The sequence below is a fragment of the Chlorocebus sabaeus genome, chromosome 7 (assembly GCF_047675955.1).
Source record: "Chlorocebus sabaeus isolate Y175 chromosome 7, mChlSab1.0.hap1, whole genome shotgun sequence".
Taxonomy (NCBI): Eukaryota; Metazoa; Chordata; class Mammalia; order Primates; family Cercopithecidae; genus Chlorocebus; species Chlorocebus sabaeus.
Window position 1 is genome coordinate 138727449 of NC_132910.1, and position 17838 is coordinate 138745286.

Consider the following 17838-nt stretch of genomic DNA (forward strand, 5'->3'; position numbering starts at 1 on the left):
TAGAGCTGCTCCATCTGACGTGGCCACAGCTAGCCACAGTGGCTACTGGGCACTTACGTGTGCTCAGCAGGCTGAAGAACTGACGTTTGCATTTCCTTTTGTTTTACTCAGTTTGAATTTAGATAAGTACCTGTGGCTAGTGGCTAGTGCGTTGGTCGGTACAGTTCTAGAAGGAAAGCTCTGAGCTGTGCCCCCCTCTCCAGGTGGAATTCGATTTTACACATTCACTGACTCAGGGCTGAGCAGTTCCTGGACTGGTATCAGCCTAACGGTCCCTCTTCATCAAATACAAACAGAATTTTGCGTATTGGACTGCAAGCTGCATTTGTTCTTTTAATTCTCCTCAAGTAATTGAATAAGAACCTTTTTTTTTGAGACGGAGTCTCGCTTTATTGCCCAGCTGGAGTGCAGCGGTGTGATCTTGGCTCACTACAACCTCCGCCTCCTGGTTCAAGCGATTCTCCTGCCTCAGCCTCCCAAGTTACTGGGATTACAGGCACAGGCCACCACACCCAGCTAGTTTTTTGTATTTTTTAGTAGAGATGGGGTTTCACCATAGTGGCCAGGCTGGTCTCAAACTCCTGACCTCATGATCCGCCTGCCTTGGCCTCCCAAAGTGCTGAGATTACAGGTGAGAGCTACCATGCCCAGTCAGGAACCTCTTTTTAATGCAAGAGCTTTTCTCACTACTGACCATGGATCCTGGATTATTTTTTTAAGTGGCTGGGCCTGGTTCTACAGATATACCAAAAACCTCCCAATCTCTATGCATTGTCTCCATTTGAAATGGTCTATACTTGGCCAGGTGTGGTGGCTCACGCCTGTAATCCCAGCACTTTGGGAGGCTGAGGTGGGCGGATCAACTGAGGTCAGGAGTTCGAGACCAGCCTGGCCAACATGGTGAAACCCTGTCTCTATTAAAAATACAAAAATTAGCTGGGTGTGGTGGGGCATGCCTGTAATCCCAGCTACTTGGGAGGCTGAGGCAGAAGAATCGCCTGAACCCAGGAGGCAGAGGTTGCAGTGAGCTGAGATTGAGCCACTGTATTCCAGTCTGGGCGACAGAGCAAGGCTCTGCCTCGGAAAAAAAAAAAAAAAGAAAGAAAGAAATGCACTTTCCGGCCAGGCGTGGTAGTTCACGCCTGTAATCCCAGCACTTTGGGAGGCCAAAGCAGGCAGATCACCAGTTCAGAGGTTCGAGACCAGCCTGGCTAACATAGTGAAACCCTGTGTCTATTAAAAACATAAAAATTAGCCAGGTGTGGTGGTGCATGCCTGTAATCCCAGCTACTTGGGAGGCTGAGGCAGGAGAATCACTTGAACCTGGGAGATGGAGGTAGAGATGTAGGAACACGTATTCCAATGGTAGAAGATCATTCTTATATATAATGTGACCAGGTACAGGAAGATGTAACTTATGGCTAGGAATTCTCTGTGTAAACCTATGCCTCAGAGAAAAAGATGAAATCAGATATATACCTTTCACTGAGGGATTATCAATCATTCTCTAGGCCTGTAATTCCTTACTAAGATTATTTAGAATATCATCAACCTCCTGTTGAAAATGCAATAAGCATCTTCTGCAAAGTTTTTTAATTAATTAATTAATTAATTAATTTTTTTTTTTTTTTTTTTTGAGACAGAGTCTCGTTCTGTCGCCAGGCTGGAGTGCAATGGTGCAATCTGGGCTCACTGCAACCTCTGCCTCCTGGGTTCAAGCGACTGTCCTGCCTCAGCCTCCCGAGTAGCTGGGATGACCTGCTCAATGCTGTTGTAGCAGAGGGGAAACGTCCCCAGGGAGCTGCAGACTGCTGGGAAGAGCGGCCATGCACGCTCGACACAGACGCACAGACAAACCCTTGGTATCATGAGTGGCACAAGGTCACATGCTGTCTTTCCACATCAGACTTGTATCGATGCTATTTAAATCATAAAAGCCACCAGCTCTATGGAGTTCTCAAGGAGGCAGTTCTCCTTAGTACTTCCTCGTCACGCGGTAGTCAGAGCTGCAGGCACAGAGGCTCAAGTCACTCCACATGTCAGTCAATATTGCAAACCATACATCATAATATACCTAATTAATATATGTTGGCCGGGCGCGGTGGCTCACGCCTGTAATCCCAGCGCTTTGGGAGGCCGAGACGGGTGGATCATGAGGTCAGGAGATCGAGACCATCCTGGCTAACACGGTGAAACCCCGTCTCTACTAAAAATACAAAAAATTAGCCGGGCGTGGTGGCGGCGCCTATAGTCCCAGCTACACGGGAGGCTGAGGCAGGAGAATGGCGGGAACCCGGAAGGCGGAGCTTGCAGTGAGCTGAGATCGTGCCACTCACTCCAGCCTGGGGGACAGAGCAAGACTCCGCCTCAAAAAAAAAAAAAAAAATTCACAACAAACAAAGTAGCATTTAACACCAAGAGAAAGGGGATAGGAAAGAGGGTTAATGAACCAGTCCCAGAGAATCTCTGGGCCAGACCCAGGTAGCCCATCGGTCTTGCAAGGAAGAGTCTTTGATGTGGGCAGAGCCTTTGGTGGTGGATTCCGGGTGCCAACTACCAGTGACAGCAAGATGGAGACTGTTAAGATGGCTGTTTCCAGCTGGTGAAGTCCTGCTCTCTGACGGCCACAGCCTTCTCTGGTGAGGCTGGATTGTGGACGAGTGTGCCTGCTGATGCCCTTATCTGGCTGGATGCAGTCTTTGTTGATCAGGTGAAACATTTGGTCCCTGTTGGCAAAGTGCTTTGTGAAATGTAAGATGGAGTCTTTTGTTAAGATGGAATTACTTATGTCAAGGGTGTTGTGTACACTTGACAAGGCCAGATGACACTCCCAATTTGTTTTTATAAACAGTAGAGAAACTCTCCTGGAGGAGGAGTGTCACACAGAAAAAGAACAGAGGGCTTGGTGCCTCTTCCATTCCAGACGCTACTGAGAATGTGCCAATCAGTGTCACGATGGATCCCAAAGGTCTCATTTCAAACTGAGCCATAGACACTTTATAGTGCCTCACTTACTATTCAGAAATACTCATATACACAGTTCGTCTGTAATATTTCCACTCTTAGGAATTCCACAGGTTTTGGGAACTACCTGGTATAGGAAGTGTCGGCCTAACACATCTTTACCCTGGGAGAAAGCAGAGTCTTCCCTCACAGTCAGTGCTCTCAGTCTTCTGATCCTGGGGGTCTGGTAGGTCCCGTGTCCCCAAGGGATAAATCAATGTATTTTAAAAGTATTAATAATCAGTTTACAGCCATGCATTGTTTTATAATGGGGACATATGCTGAGAAATGCATCATTGGGCAATTTTGCATTGTCCCCAAGGGATAAATCAATGTATTTTAAAAGTATTAATAATCAGTTTACAGCCATGCATTATTTTATAATAGGGACATATGCTGAGAAATGCATCATTGGGCAATTTTGCATTGTGCGAACATCATAGAGTGTACTTACACAAACAGATGGTGTAACCTCCTAACACACCTACATTATATGGTACAACCTATTGCTCTTGGTACAAACCAGTCCAGCATATGACTGTACTGCAAATGTAGGCAATTGTAACACAATGTAAATATTTGTATTTCTAAACCTGGAAAAAGCACAGTGAAAATACAGTATTATAATCCTATGGGACCACCTTCCTATATGTCTGCTGTTGACCGGAGCCATCATTAGGCAGCATATGACTGTAGTCCATTAATTTTAAGTATTCAAAACAATTTCTATCCATTCACCGTTCAAACAATTGCTCACAATTTGTTTACAGCTATGAATCTGGCAAACCATTAGCCTAGGAAGCCAAACATTTAGTTAGACACAAGTTTAGGGAAACATTTGAGTATTGCTGGAGGACGAAATCACTCACTAAATAACCAGTAGCTGATGACTGGCCTCAGGACCATGCCCAGTTGGCTCCAGGCCATTCTCTCTTTCTTTCTCTCTTTTTTAAGTTTCATTGTTACAAGAATAATTTTCTATATTAGACTATTTTCACTTTATTAAGTTTATCGTAAGTGTGCCAACTTCTGCAAACTTGGAGCAATTGGAATATCTATCGATTTATTGTCACCAAATTTTCACTTTATTTGCCCAGAATTCAAGCTTGTCTGTTAATTTCCCAGGTCTTCAATGACTTGCCTCTTATTGGCTAGCGTCTCCTCGTTTTCCTTGTTCAATTAGTAAGGTTTCCCCTATTATATTACTTTTTTTTTTCAGCCTCTCTCTGGAAGTATATAGATTTTCTCCTGAGAGCCAACAATCTTCATAACACCTTAGTCAATATACCTTTTAAAAAATCCCTTATATTGGCTGGTTGCAGTGGCTCACGCCTGTAATCTCAGCACTTTGGGAGGCCAAGGTGGGCGGTTTACCTGAGGTCAGGAGTTCGAGACCAGCCTGGTCAACAAGTTAAAACCCTGTCTTTACTAAAAATACAAAAATTAGCTGGGTGTGATGGTGGGCACCTGTAATCCCAGAGCTGAGGTTGCACCACTGCATTCCAGCCTGGGTGACAAGAGCGAGCAAAACTCTGTCTCAAAAAAAAAAAAAAAAAAAAAAACCCTTATAATTTTCATTGAAATAATCTGACATTCCTAGTAACCTCTGACACTAAAATTTTCTTCATTTTTAATAGAAACACAATTCATCATTATCCATTGTTTTGAATTTAATTTGATTTCATCAAAATAATACATATGTTTTAGCACCAAAGATCAAAAAGTGCTTGACGGTTTATAATTTAAAAAAAAAAAAAGAAATCAATCCTCTCTCCTCCCCCATTCCTGCTATCTAGATACAGTCATGTCCAACTCTCAGTTCTTTCTTATAGAATATGCACGATATTCCCTCATCTTCCATTTAAGTTAAGGAATATCATGTATATTCTATAAGAAACAGAATGAGGCATTCTATTTCTATTTCCTTAGAAATAGAAATTGGAAATAGAAATAGATATTGGAAAGATGGGCCAGTTGCAGTGACTCTCACCTGTAATCCCAGCACTTTGGGAAGCCAAGGTGGAGGACTGTTTGAGTCCAGAAGTTTGAGACCAGCCTGGGCAACATAGCAAGATCTCATCTCTACAAAAAGGTAAACAATTAGCTGGGCGTGGTGGCACATGCCTGTAATTTCAACTACTTGGGAAGCTGTGGTAGAAGAACCCCGAGTCGAGGAATTCAAGGCTGCAGAATGAGCTATGACTGTGCCACTGCACTCCAGCCTGGGCAACAGGGTGAGACCCTGTCAAGAGAAAAGAAAAAAAAAAAAGAAAGAAAAGAGAAAGAAAGGATTATCTTTGATTACCTTTTACTTGCTGCAGATAACTTCCCTGCCACATCATTCCAATATAGTCAAAGCAACATTTTATTAAACCATCAACAACTTTGTTTTTTATGGAGTTAGCAGTTATCTCTCTCTGTTTCGGTTTTCTTTTTCCTAGTGTACCAAACACAAGTTCATCCCTTATACTGTCCTATGGAGCTATAAAGCTTTTCTTGACATAGCCAAACGGCTAAGAAATAATCAGTTCTATTTATTTTTTCCTTCAAGTTACCTTTCTGTGAATCTTCCACCTTTGCTCTAATTGGGGCCAGCTGGTGCTGTCGTCCTGGGAATTTTCTCATACACCATCACTTTGTTCATTCCTTCACCTCTTTTCTTTCATGCATCAGGAGGCATCCTCGGCAAGACTTAATGGTTGCTGGGTCATGATGAAATGTTGTAGGCACACTAGAGAAGCTCTTTCACTAAGTAGCTATCAGTTTGACAAAACAAATACAAAAACAAACAAAAGCTAATTTGTAGAGAGTTTTTTAGATAAAATTGTACTGTAAAACTTCAAAATCAGGCTGCCTCATCTGTTCATTAATGCCAGAGATCTTTGTTTTGTTCCTTCAGGGAAGGTAAATACCTGACATACAGGGATTGTTTAATAAACACTTCCTGGGTTTCTTGTTCATTCACTTAACGCCTTTGCCATCATGGGGTTTCCATTCCAGACAGGAAGTGAAGTATGTAACGTTAAATCAGGTCATGATTAATGCTACAAAGAAAATAATGTAGGGGAAGAGGTAAGAGAATGAGTGGGGACTGGAGAGAATGTTCGGGGAGGGCGCTGTTTGTGGAGGACAGATCAAGAAAGGCCTGTGTGGTGGCAGCCAGCTGGAGCCTAGCACTGCGGTCCAGACTAAAGATCACAGTCTCAACTAGTGGGTCACAAGGAGGATGGTGAGCGTTTGCTGAGGAACGTATATGGATGGTAGAGCCGACAGTCGCTGCTGATGGATTGAACACAGAATGGCAGCAAAATAAAGGATGGCTCCAAGGTCAGTGCTGTCAGAATGAGCCTCCGAAGCTTTTCGAATGCACAGGGTCCCTGCGAGAGTGACACATTTGGGAATCCAGCTGGCTCTGACTGAAGCTACGGAGAAACATGGCAAAGGAGTGAGGAAGAAAGGATACTGAGGCGGGCTTAGGAGGCCCTTTATTAAAGCCTGGCTGGGTTTATAATCGCAGGCAAGAAGGGAAGCTAATGTAGTAATTCAGAAGGATGAAGAGAACTAAATTGAGGAAATAGGTTTTCATTTTTATCAAGCAATTCATCATTGACTACGACTCCACATTAATTCAGCTCTACCCATAAAGCAAATTAAATTACCCCAAGAAATCAATAAAAACACGGGCAGGGTAGGGAAGACGTTCTCGATGAATATTCACACGTCTTTTTTGTAAGTATTTGGGAAGAGATTTTGGTCTAAAGGGGTGAGGCATGTTCCCTACATCACTGCAGACGTAGGAAACGAATTCTGTATCTCCTCTTCCCTCCACACAAGCATCTAGCTCCACAAGGAAGATACGGACAGCACATTCTCAGAGGAAATTTACATAGATAGTTCCCGGACTATAGTTTACTCCTATCTGAAGCTCTGAATGTTAACATCCAATGTTGCAATAGCTTTTAGCTTCAGAAATTCCACAGGCCAAAGAGCAATGATAATTGTTAAGACGACTGCAACAGGAGCTTTTACCTCCACCCTCTTTTTCAAATACAAAGTTCTCTTGTATCTCTGAGTATCTGAAACGACCACATAGTTCTCCTATCTGAAACAAGACACACAAAACAGGGTAATTTAGCTGACTAGAGAGTGCTCAGAGGATAAACGCAAAGCTCATTAAAACAGTTAGGGAGGGAAAAAGCTTATTCACATGGTTTTAATCTTTTTTTTTTTTTTTTGAGACAGAGTCTCGCTCTGTCACCCAGGCTGGAGTGCGGTGGCACGATCTCGGCTCACTGCAACCTCTGCCTCTTGGGTTCAAGCAATTCTCCTGCCTCAGCCTCTCAAGTAGTGCCCGCCACTGCACCCGGCTCGTTGTATTTTTAGTAGAGATGGGGTTTCACCATAATGGTCAGGCTGGTCTTGAACTCCTGAACTTGTGATCTGCCTGCCTCAGCCTCTCAAAATGCCAGGATTACAGGCATAAGCCACCATACCCGGTCTGGTTTTAATCTATTTTTTTTTTTAAATTTTATTTATTTATTTATTTATTTTTTGAGATGGAGTCTCGCTCGTTGCCCAGGCTGGAGTGCAGTGGCGCGATCTTGGCTCACTGCAAGCTCCGCCTCCCGGGCTCACGCCGTTCTCCTGCCTCAGCCTTCCAAGTAGCTGGGACTACAGGAGCCTGCCACCATGCGATAAATGGTGAGCCCATTTTTTTTTTTTTTTTTTTTTTTGTATTTTTAGTAGAGATGGGGTTTCACCGTGTTAGCCAGGATGGTCTCAATCTTCTGACCTTGTGATCCGCCTGCCTCGGTCTCCCAAAATGCTGGGATTACAGGCGTGAGCCACAGCTCCCGGCCCTAATCTATTTTTTAATTAAAAATTTTATTTTACATAAATACACTTTTTGAAAATAATTTTAAGTTTCCATCAACGGCTTCCTTTGAGTAATGTGAACCTCACCTCCACATTTTTGCCAGGCCTCAACTTCCCCAACTCTCCCCTCCAGTGAGCCTGTTATCTGTCTGCAAATCCTTTTAAAGAGATTCAATTTGTGTGGTTGGAAAGAATAAACAGCCTGGGTTTCAAGAATCTAAGTATCACTCTCTGGAGATTTTGAACATATTGGCTGTATTTCTGACTCAGTTAAGAAAAAAAAAGTATCTACCATTTAGGGTAGATGAGGTAATAGAAAGCATTCGGAACCTTACCTGGCAGGTAGCAAATGTATGACAAACTTAAATTGCTATTTTGAACGGAGAAGTAATATTTAAATTCACATCTTTTTTATTTATCGTTCTACCACATCCATCTATCGTTACAGAGAATTCCTTCTTCTCATGTGAGGTTAAATTTCCAATCTCATACTTGATTCTTTCCAGGTCAAAATGCCCATTCTCTTATATACATTCCAATTTGTCGAGCCATAACTAAAATGCAAACTTATCCATCTTTTGCCGTTACCCACCTATGCGTTTTTTAACCTCCATGTACCATTGATAGCATTTATCACATTCCAATCAGAAAATCCGAAAAATCAAAGCTTCAAATTCCTTATTCCCTGTGAATTCTTTATCTCCTCTCTCTCCTGTAATTCCTTTCCTTGCTTTGTACAAGATCAAAAAATTAACGGCAGTGAGTTCACGCACCTCTCCTTCTTTCAGCCCTACACAGACTATTTTGAGCTGACTGCGCTGCCTTTCCATCGAAGACAGAAGGAGCTGGTCCAGATTCCTATGAGCTGTGTGACTTCCTGAGCCTCTCCTGCTAATCCTTAACCCAGAAATGTATTAGTTGTTTGGCTATTAAAAAACTCACAGCTTGACATCCCTGCACATGTATAGAGCACTTTTTCCAAGTTATAACTACAGAACAAAACTAGATATTCTACTTTATTGATACACTTGTTGTCCAAAGTACATTTACCACATACAAATATAGAGACATCTTTTCAGTGTAGAGATGATCCCAGGCATTCCATAGCACTGGAGGCTCCTCTGGCCAAAGGTTTCCTAGGTCTACTTAACTCAAATATCCAAGACTTACACCCTTTTTTTTTTTTTTGAGACAGGGTTTTGCTCTGTCGCCCAGGCTGGAGTGCAGTGGCATGATCTTGCCTCTCTGCAGCCTCGACCTCCCAGTCTCAAGTGATCCTCCCACCTTAGCCTCTTGAGTACTTGGGACTACAGGTGTGTGCCACCATGACAGGCTAATTTTTGTATTTTTGTAGAGAAAAGATCTCGCCATGTTGCCCAGGCTGGTCTGGAACTCCTGGACTCAGGCAATCCTCCTGCCCTGGCCTCCCAAAATGCTGAGATTACAAGCATGAGTCACCATGCCTGGCCACTTATTGCTTCTTTTTTTTCTTTTTTTTTTGGAGATGAGTCTCGCACTATAGCCCAGGCTGGAGTGCAGTAGCGTGATCTTAGCTCACTGCAACCTCCACCTCCCAGGTTCAAGCAATTCTCCTGCCTCAGCCTCCCGAGTAGCTGGGACTAAAGACTTGCACCACAGGCTTGCACCACCATGCCCAGCTAATTTTTCTATTTTTTTAGTGGAGACGGGGTTTCACCATATTGGTCAGGCTGGTCTTGAACTCCTGACCTTGTGATCCACCTGCTTTGACCTCCCAAAGTGCTGGGATTACAGGCGTGAGCCACTGCGCCCAGCCCACTTATCACTTATTAAAGCTACTTCCAATTATACCTTGCCCAATTAACAATCTTCCTAAAACAGCCATTTCATTATTACTAATCCCTAGCACCTTCAACACATTTTTACATTTAAACAGTAAATCATACACTACACGAAAGGCTAGAGCCACTGAACAAACCAGCTGTTGTTTTTGATTTCTTGCTTCTGCCAACTTTGTTGCTTGTCTTGGTTGGATACTGTAATCACCTAAGGAGCTTTGAAAAAAAAAATGATGCCTAGTTTCCAACCCCAAAGATTCTGATGTTATCCTTGGGGAGATATGGTTTAGATATTAGGATTTATAAAATCTCAGGTTGGCCGGGTGCGGTGGCTTACGCCTGTAATCCCAGCACTTTAGGAGGCCAAGGCAGGTGGATCACGAGGTCAGGAGTTGGAGACCAACCTGGCCAAGATGGTGAAACCCCGTCTCTACTAAAAATAAAGGAAATTAGCCGGGCGTGGTGGCAGGCGCCTGTAATCCCAGCTACTCAGGAGGCTGAGGCAGGAGAATTGCTTGAACCCAGGAGGTGGAGGTTGCAGTGAGCCGAGATTGCACCACTGCCCTCCAGCCTGGGTGACAGAGAGAGACTCCGTCTCAAAAAACAAAAACAAAAACAAAAGTTCTCAGGTGACAGGATTTGCAAGCTTGAAGGTATACATGCAATACTGTTTTTACACCAACTTTCTTTTTTTTTTGAGACAGGGTCTCGCGCTATCACTGAGGCTGGAGTGCAGTGGCACAATCATGGCTCACTGTAACCTTACATCCTTGGGCTCAAACAATCCTCCTACCTTAGCCTCCCAAAGCATTGGAATTAGGCATGAGCCACCATGCACAGCTCATTTTCATAACAACTTTCTTATAGGCTCATTTGTGTTAATTCCTTCCACTTAGCCCCCAAAACTGATGTGTTAAAGTCCTGGTATCGGCCAGGTGTGGTGGCTCATGCCTGTAATCCCAGCAAGTTGGGATCACTTGAGCCCAGAAGTTTGAGACCAGCCAGGGAAACATGGTGAAAACTTGTCTCTACACACACACACACACACAGACACACACACACAGACACACACACACACACGCACACAAATACACACACAAAAAAAGAAGCAAACAAAAAAGAAAAGAAACAGATACGGTGGCACATACCTATAGTCCCAGCTACTCAGAGGCTAAGGTGGGAAGATCGCTTGAGGCTGGGAGGTGGAGGCTGCAGTGAGCCAAGATCCCACCACTGCACTCCAGCCTGGGTGACAAAACAAGACCCTGTCTCAAAAAAAAAAAAAAAAAAAAAAAAAGTCCTAATTCCTCAGAATGTGACCTTATTTGAAAACACTGTTATTATTGGGTTAAAATGAAGCCATATTGGCCGGGTGCAGTGGCTCACGCCTGTAATCCCAGCACTTTGGGAGGCTGAGGTAGGGGGATCACCTGAAGTCAGGAGTTTGAGACCAGCCTGACCCACATGGAGAAATCCCGTCTCTACTAAAAATACAAAATTAGCCAGGTGTGATGGTACATGTCTCTAATCCCAGCTACTTGGGAGGCTGAGGCAGGAGAATTGCTTGAACCTGGGAGGCGGAGGTTGTGGTGAGCCGAGATCACACCATTGCACTCCAGCCTGGGAAACAAGAGCGAAACTCCATCTCTTAAAAAAAAAAAAAAAAAAAAAAAAAAAAAAAAAAAAAAGAAGCCATATTGTGGGGCAAGCCCTATCACAATATGACTGGTGCCCTTATTTTTAAAAATGCCCCATGGAGAGACAGAGCCATACAGGGAGAACACCAAGTGAAGAAGAAGGTGAAGCAGGGAGTGCTGTATCAGCAGCAGGCCAAGGAAAAACCAGGGACTGCCAGCAAGCCACCAGAGGCCACGAGAGGCCTGGAAAGTCCTCAGAAGAAACCAATTTGACACTTTTAGCCTCCAGAACTAGGAGACCATAAGTGTCTGTAGTTTAAGCCACCAAGCTTGTGGGGGGTCTGTTATGGCAACCCTAATAAACGAATGCACCATTTTGCCTGAATATCCTTTACTCACTTTTTAGTTCTTATGCAGGCATATTTCCCCTGGAACCCCAACATCACTCACCCAGCTCCACTATTTCATTAATATTACTTTATTGATTTTCCTTTTTCTTTTCTTTTTCTTTTTTTTTGACATGGAGTCTTGCTGTCGCCCAGGCTGGAGTGCAATGGCGCGATCTCGGCTCAAGGCAACCTCCGCCTCCTGGGTTCAAGCAATTCTCCTACCTCAGCCTCCCGAGTGGCTGGGATTACAGGCACCCGCCACCATGCCCGGCTAATTTTTGTATTTTTAGTGGAGACAGGGTTTCACCATGTTGGCCAAGGTGGTCTCAAACTCCTGGCCTCAGGTGATCCACCTGCCTCGGCCTCCCAAAGTGCTGGGATTACAGGCGTGGGCCACTGCGCCCGGCCATAATTCAGAAAGTTCACACTTGCGGCCGTGTGAAACTCACATGTGTCAGGAATGAGAAATGGAGAAACCAGGCAAGTGAGGACGGAGACTTGGCCTGGATGGTGGCCGTGAGGATAGCGGAAAGCGGACAACTTTGTGAGTATGCTGGAAAGGAACATTTCTGGGAGCACAGGATGACCTCTGGGTCTAGCAGAAAAGATACAATTTTGAGGTATGTCGAAAAGTTGGTCACACAACTATAAAGCTTAAAGAAACACTTGGGCAGGGTGCGGTGGCTCACACCTACAATCCCAGCACTATGGGAGGCTGAAGTGGGCGGATCACGAGGTCAAGAGTTTGAGACCAGCCTGGCTAACACGGTGAAACCCCGTCTCTACTAAAAAATACAAAAAACTAGCCAGGCATGGTGGCATGTGCCAGTAGTCCCAGCAACTCGGGAGGCTGAGGCAGGAGAATCACTTAAACCCAGGAGGCGGAGGTTGTAGTGAGCCAAGATTGCGCCACTGCACTCCAGCCTGGCGACAGAACGAGACTCTGTCTCAAAGAAAACCCAGAAAAACAAAAAAAAATAACACTTGGGGTAGAGCAATGTCTCTCAACATTTTAGTTACATTAGATACAAAACTGGTTAAAATCCCACAGCGCTGTAAAATGAAAACCTTTGAGATGATCCTAGATCCTTCTACAGATTTTTTGCACTTTTTTCCTTAATCACTTCCTCCCTCATGAAATTTTACTACCACACATATACTGCATATGTTTATGGACTGGGCTGTTTTGGAGGGCCCTGGCCACTGTAATATATAAGACTTTTCTCACCTCTCATGAACCGATTTTTACCAATGGAACTCATGGGTTAGAAGTACAGTCGTGTGTGTCCCCCCAGCTCCTGAGAAATGCATCCTTAGGCGATGCTGTCCTTGCGCAAATGTCAGTGTACTTACATACCCCTGAGTGGCACTTCCTGCTGCACCCCCAGGCTGTGTGGCGTAGCCTGTTTCTCCTAGGCTACAAACCTGTACAGCAGGTTACTGGACTGCACACTGTAACACAATGTGTTTATATATCTAAACATAGAAAAGGTACAGTAAAAATACAGTATTGTAATCTTGTGGGACCACCGTCATATGTATGATCTATCATTGACCAAAACACTATTCTGCAACACTTAACTGTATACATTTAGGGGCCACTTCTGAGGAGCTGATAGTTTCTGCTGTGGACATGAGGTTCGCTTAGAGAAGTGAATGAGAAATGAGATCCTAGGAAGGAACAGGAGTATTTACTACAAGTTTAAAGGGAAAGATGCATTTGGCACAAGGGTAGGAAAATGAGGACAGCACGCGTCCTATAAGTCAAGGGAGAATTTATTGAGGATAAAGAGATTAATAGCATTGACTACTTCTGAGAGCTTGAGTAATATGAAATGGAAGTGGCTGGGCATGGTGGCTCACGCCTATAAACCCAGCACTTTGGGAGGTCAAGGCAGGCAGATCACCTGAGGTCAGGAGTTCGAGACCAGCCTGACCAACATGGAGAAACTCTGTCTCTACTGAAAATACAAAATTAGCTGGGCGTGGTGGTGCATGCCTGTAATCCTAGCTACCTGGGAGGCTGAGGCAGGGGAATCACTTGAACCTGGGAGGCAGAGGTTGTGGTGAGCTGGGATCGCACCATTGCACTCCAACCTAGGCAACAAGAATGAAACTCCACCTTAAAAAAAAAAAAAAGGAATAAAATCAGTTGGATTTAGCAATATGGAAGAGTTTAAGGCCTGCAGGCAGAAAGAGACAGAAAGCAGATTGGACTGAACACAGAAGTGGATAGCATAAACCAACATACACACCAGAGTGCATTTGGGAGGCCAAGGTGGGCGGATCACAAGCTCAGGAGTTCAAGACCAGCCTGGCCAATATGATGAAACCTGGTCCTTACTAAAAATACAAAAACTAGCCGGGCTTTGTGGCACATGGCTGTAATCCCAGCTACTCGGGAGGCTGAGGCAGGAGAATTGCTTGAGCCCAGGAGGTAGAGGTTGCAGTGAGCTGAGGTCACGCTACTGTACTCCTGCCTGGGCGACAGAGCGAGACTCTGTATCAAAACAAAAAAAAAACAAAAAAAAACCAGGAGATACAGTTACACATATGTTTTTTGGAGACATCTCTCTCTGTTTTCCAAGCTGGAGTGCAATGGTGCAATCATAGCTCACTGTAGCCTCAAACTCTGGGCTCAAGTGATCCTCCCACCTCACTCTTCCCTATAGCTGGGACCACAGGTGCAAGCCACCATGCCCAGCTAATTTATCCTTTGTAGAGACAGGGTCTCCCTGTGTTGCCTAGGCTGGTCGCAAAGTCCCGGCTTCAAGCTCTCGTCCTGCCTGGGCCTCCTGAAGTGCGTATCTTATAGGAGGAACCACCACATCCGGCCCACGTTAGCTTTTTAAAAGTTAATTTTAGAAGGTCCTGACTGAGGAATCGTTTCAATATTGAAAACAGAAAAGGAATCATCTATAGCAGGGGTAGGCAAACTGTGGCCCCTGTTTTTATAAACAAAGTTTTATTGGAAGAGTAGAGCCACATGCATTAATTTAAGCACTCTCCTGGCTGTATATGCACTACAGCGGCAGAGTTAGTTTCAAGAGGGACAGTATGACCAATAAAGTCCAAAATATTAATTACCTAGTTTTACAGAAAAAGTTTGCCAAGCCCTGATCTCCGGGTGAGGATTTCCTAAAAGCCCACAGGAATTTGGAGGCAATACAAGGTAGGAAAAAAATTGGTTGATTGCAAGAGAGAAGGAGAAAGAATAGGTGAAGGTAAATTTGTAATTATTTCTTGCTCAAAAGATGAGAAATGTTGACTGCTGGACTCCTTGGAAGATCATCCGAAAACCCGGTTGGTCGAACAAAGCTCTAAGTCAGGCTTTCTGTCATAAGAACACAACCCTGACAGTCTCATCCGTGTGTCAGAACGGAGAAACGGGGAAGACATAGGGTCTGGGTTGGAAGGTTCAAAGGGGGTCTTGCAGGAGGTGGAACTAGTTGGAACTGGAGTTTTTGGACATTATGAATGTATTTTTAAAAATATGGATGAAAGGCCAGGCGTGGTGGCTCACACCTGTAATCCCAGCACTTTGGGAGACTGAGGCAGGTGGATCATGAGGTCAAGAGATCGAGACCATCCTGGCTAACCCGGTGAAATCCCATCTCTACTAAAAATACAGAAAATTAGCTGGGCATGGTGGCGTGCCTGTAATCCCAGCTACTCGGGAGGCTGAGGCAAGAGAACTGCTTGAACCCAGGAGGCAGAGGTTGCAGTGAGCCGAGATCGTGCCACTGCACTCCAGCCTGGGCAACAGAGAGTCAATCTCAAAAACAAACAAACAAACAAACAAAACGGATGAAAATGTATAGAATTATGACCAAAGTATTTAACTAATAACCTACTTATTAATTATGATATTCACAAGGTCAGGTCAATATATTAATTTATTCTTTCTCTTAAATTCAATATTCTAAGATAATTAGCTGTTAATAAATAACTTGCAGCCTGACTAATATGGTGAAATCCCATCTCTACTAAAAATACAAAAATTAGCTGGGTGTGGTGGTGCACGCCTGTAATCCCAGCTACTTGGGAGGCTGAGGCAGGAGAATCCCTTGAACCCGGGAGGTGGAGGTTGCAGTGAGCCGAGATCGTGCCAAGTTATAAATGTAACTTGCAAAGCCCTCACTAAATGGGTACATTAGGAATTCCTGTACTCTGGAGAAAGAATGCAGATAATGGTTTAACAATATTCTGATTTGAGTTTTCAAAGTTTGCTACTCTTGTTTTTTACTATTATTGTTGGTTTAGATCACGGTTCCTCAGCCTCAGCACTACTGTGTTTTGAGCCGAATAAATCTTTGTGCATCGGGTGCACTGTCCACCGTAGGATACACTGCAGCATCACTGGTCTATACTCACTAGATTCCGGTGGCACTGATCTTCTGGTGACAACTAAAAAACTGCTGCAGACATTGTGAAATGTTCCCTCTGGAGTTGGGGCAATTTTGAGAACCACTAGTTTGGCTTATCATATGTTCTAGCTTATTATAAACAATTTTATTTTTATGTTGGGGGTTGTATAGCAATGTTTGATCCAAAGTATTTATTTTAGCTTTTAATTTGCAGTAGCTAGACATGGAGATGTGTATTATTGGGTTTTGAACATTAATCATACATTTATTGCTAAACATCTCACATTTTCCTTTATGAGTCATCATTATCTTTTCTTAAAAAATTACGTAAGGGTTTGAGAGCCGTTGCTCTGAATTCTTTTGAGACAGAGTCTTGTTCTGTTGCCAGGCTGGAGTGCAGAGCAGTGGTGCAATCTCAGCTCACTGCAACCTCCACCTCCCGGGTTCAAGTGATTCCCCTGCTTCAGCCTCCTGAGTAGCTGGGACTACAGGTGCGCACCACTACGCCTGGCTAATTTTTTGTATTTTAGTAGAGATGGGGTTTCACCATGTTGGCCCAGCATGGTCTCGATCTCCTGACCTTGTGATCCACCCGCCTCGGCTTCCCAGAGTGCTGGGATTACAGGTGTGAGCCGCCGCGCCTGGCCTGCTCTGAATTCTTCATCTCAGTGTTTCAAATAATTATCTCACTTTCGGCTCACTTATCTAACCTGACCCTGACTTTTCCAGTCAGAGCCACTTCCCCCAATTCTTCATGTGATTCAGCATAAAGACACACTGTGACTTTTCCAAGGGTGTATCTTTACCAGAATATACTTATTCACATCTTTTAGAAGCACATTTTGAGAATTCGAAATGGTCAAAAATGTTGCCCCAAAAGACAGATAAGTAAGATCCTACATCTTCCTTGACTCCCACGAGTCAACAGAGGCAATTTTCTGACATTTGCCCTCGTTCCTTCCTCCTCTGCCCGTCCTAAGGAACTCGGCCTCCACGAGCCAGAGCCCACCTACAGAGGGCAGTGTAACTTATACACTGCTTCTATCTTCTGTGGGAACTGACCTGCATTTTCAGAACATCTGAGTAAAACCGGACCCCGTTCCACCTGGTCATGCTCACTACCGCAGATCCCTGGGTGACAGGAGTCCAGGCAGAGCTTGCTTTTTGATCCGATGACGGTCTGGATTTAATTCCTTCTCCTTGTTACTAGATACGTAACAGCTAAATAACATTAGAAAAAACAAATCAGCTCTCTGAGCATCAGTTTCCACACGAGTCGTAACATTAATGCACACTCGTAGGTTGTTAAAAATATTAAAGGAGATAAAGTATAATCAAACCTAAACATGAAAGTCCCTGTGTAGATACTTATTTTCTCAGCATTCTACAACCATCCCTGAGCAAGGACATAAGGGAAAGCATTTGCCAGGAGGTCACCAAAAAGGGAAACAGGGTGAACACCAGGCATCATTGATATTACTTACCTGATTCAAAGCATTACCTATCGGGCTTCTTCTAATAAATCAAATTGTTCTTATCAGAAAGAGGTAGGCCAGGCGCGGTGGCTCACACCTGTAATTTGAGCACTTTGGGAGGCTGAGGCAGGAGAATGGCGTGAACCAGGGGAGGTTGTGGTGAGCCAAGATCAAGCCACTGCACTCCAGCCTGGGCGACAAGAGTGAAATTCCGTCTCAAAAAAAAAGAAAAATAAAATTTTAAAATATTCACATTTTCCACAACTCCTGCTTCT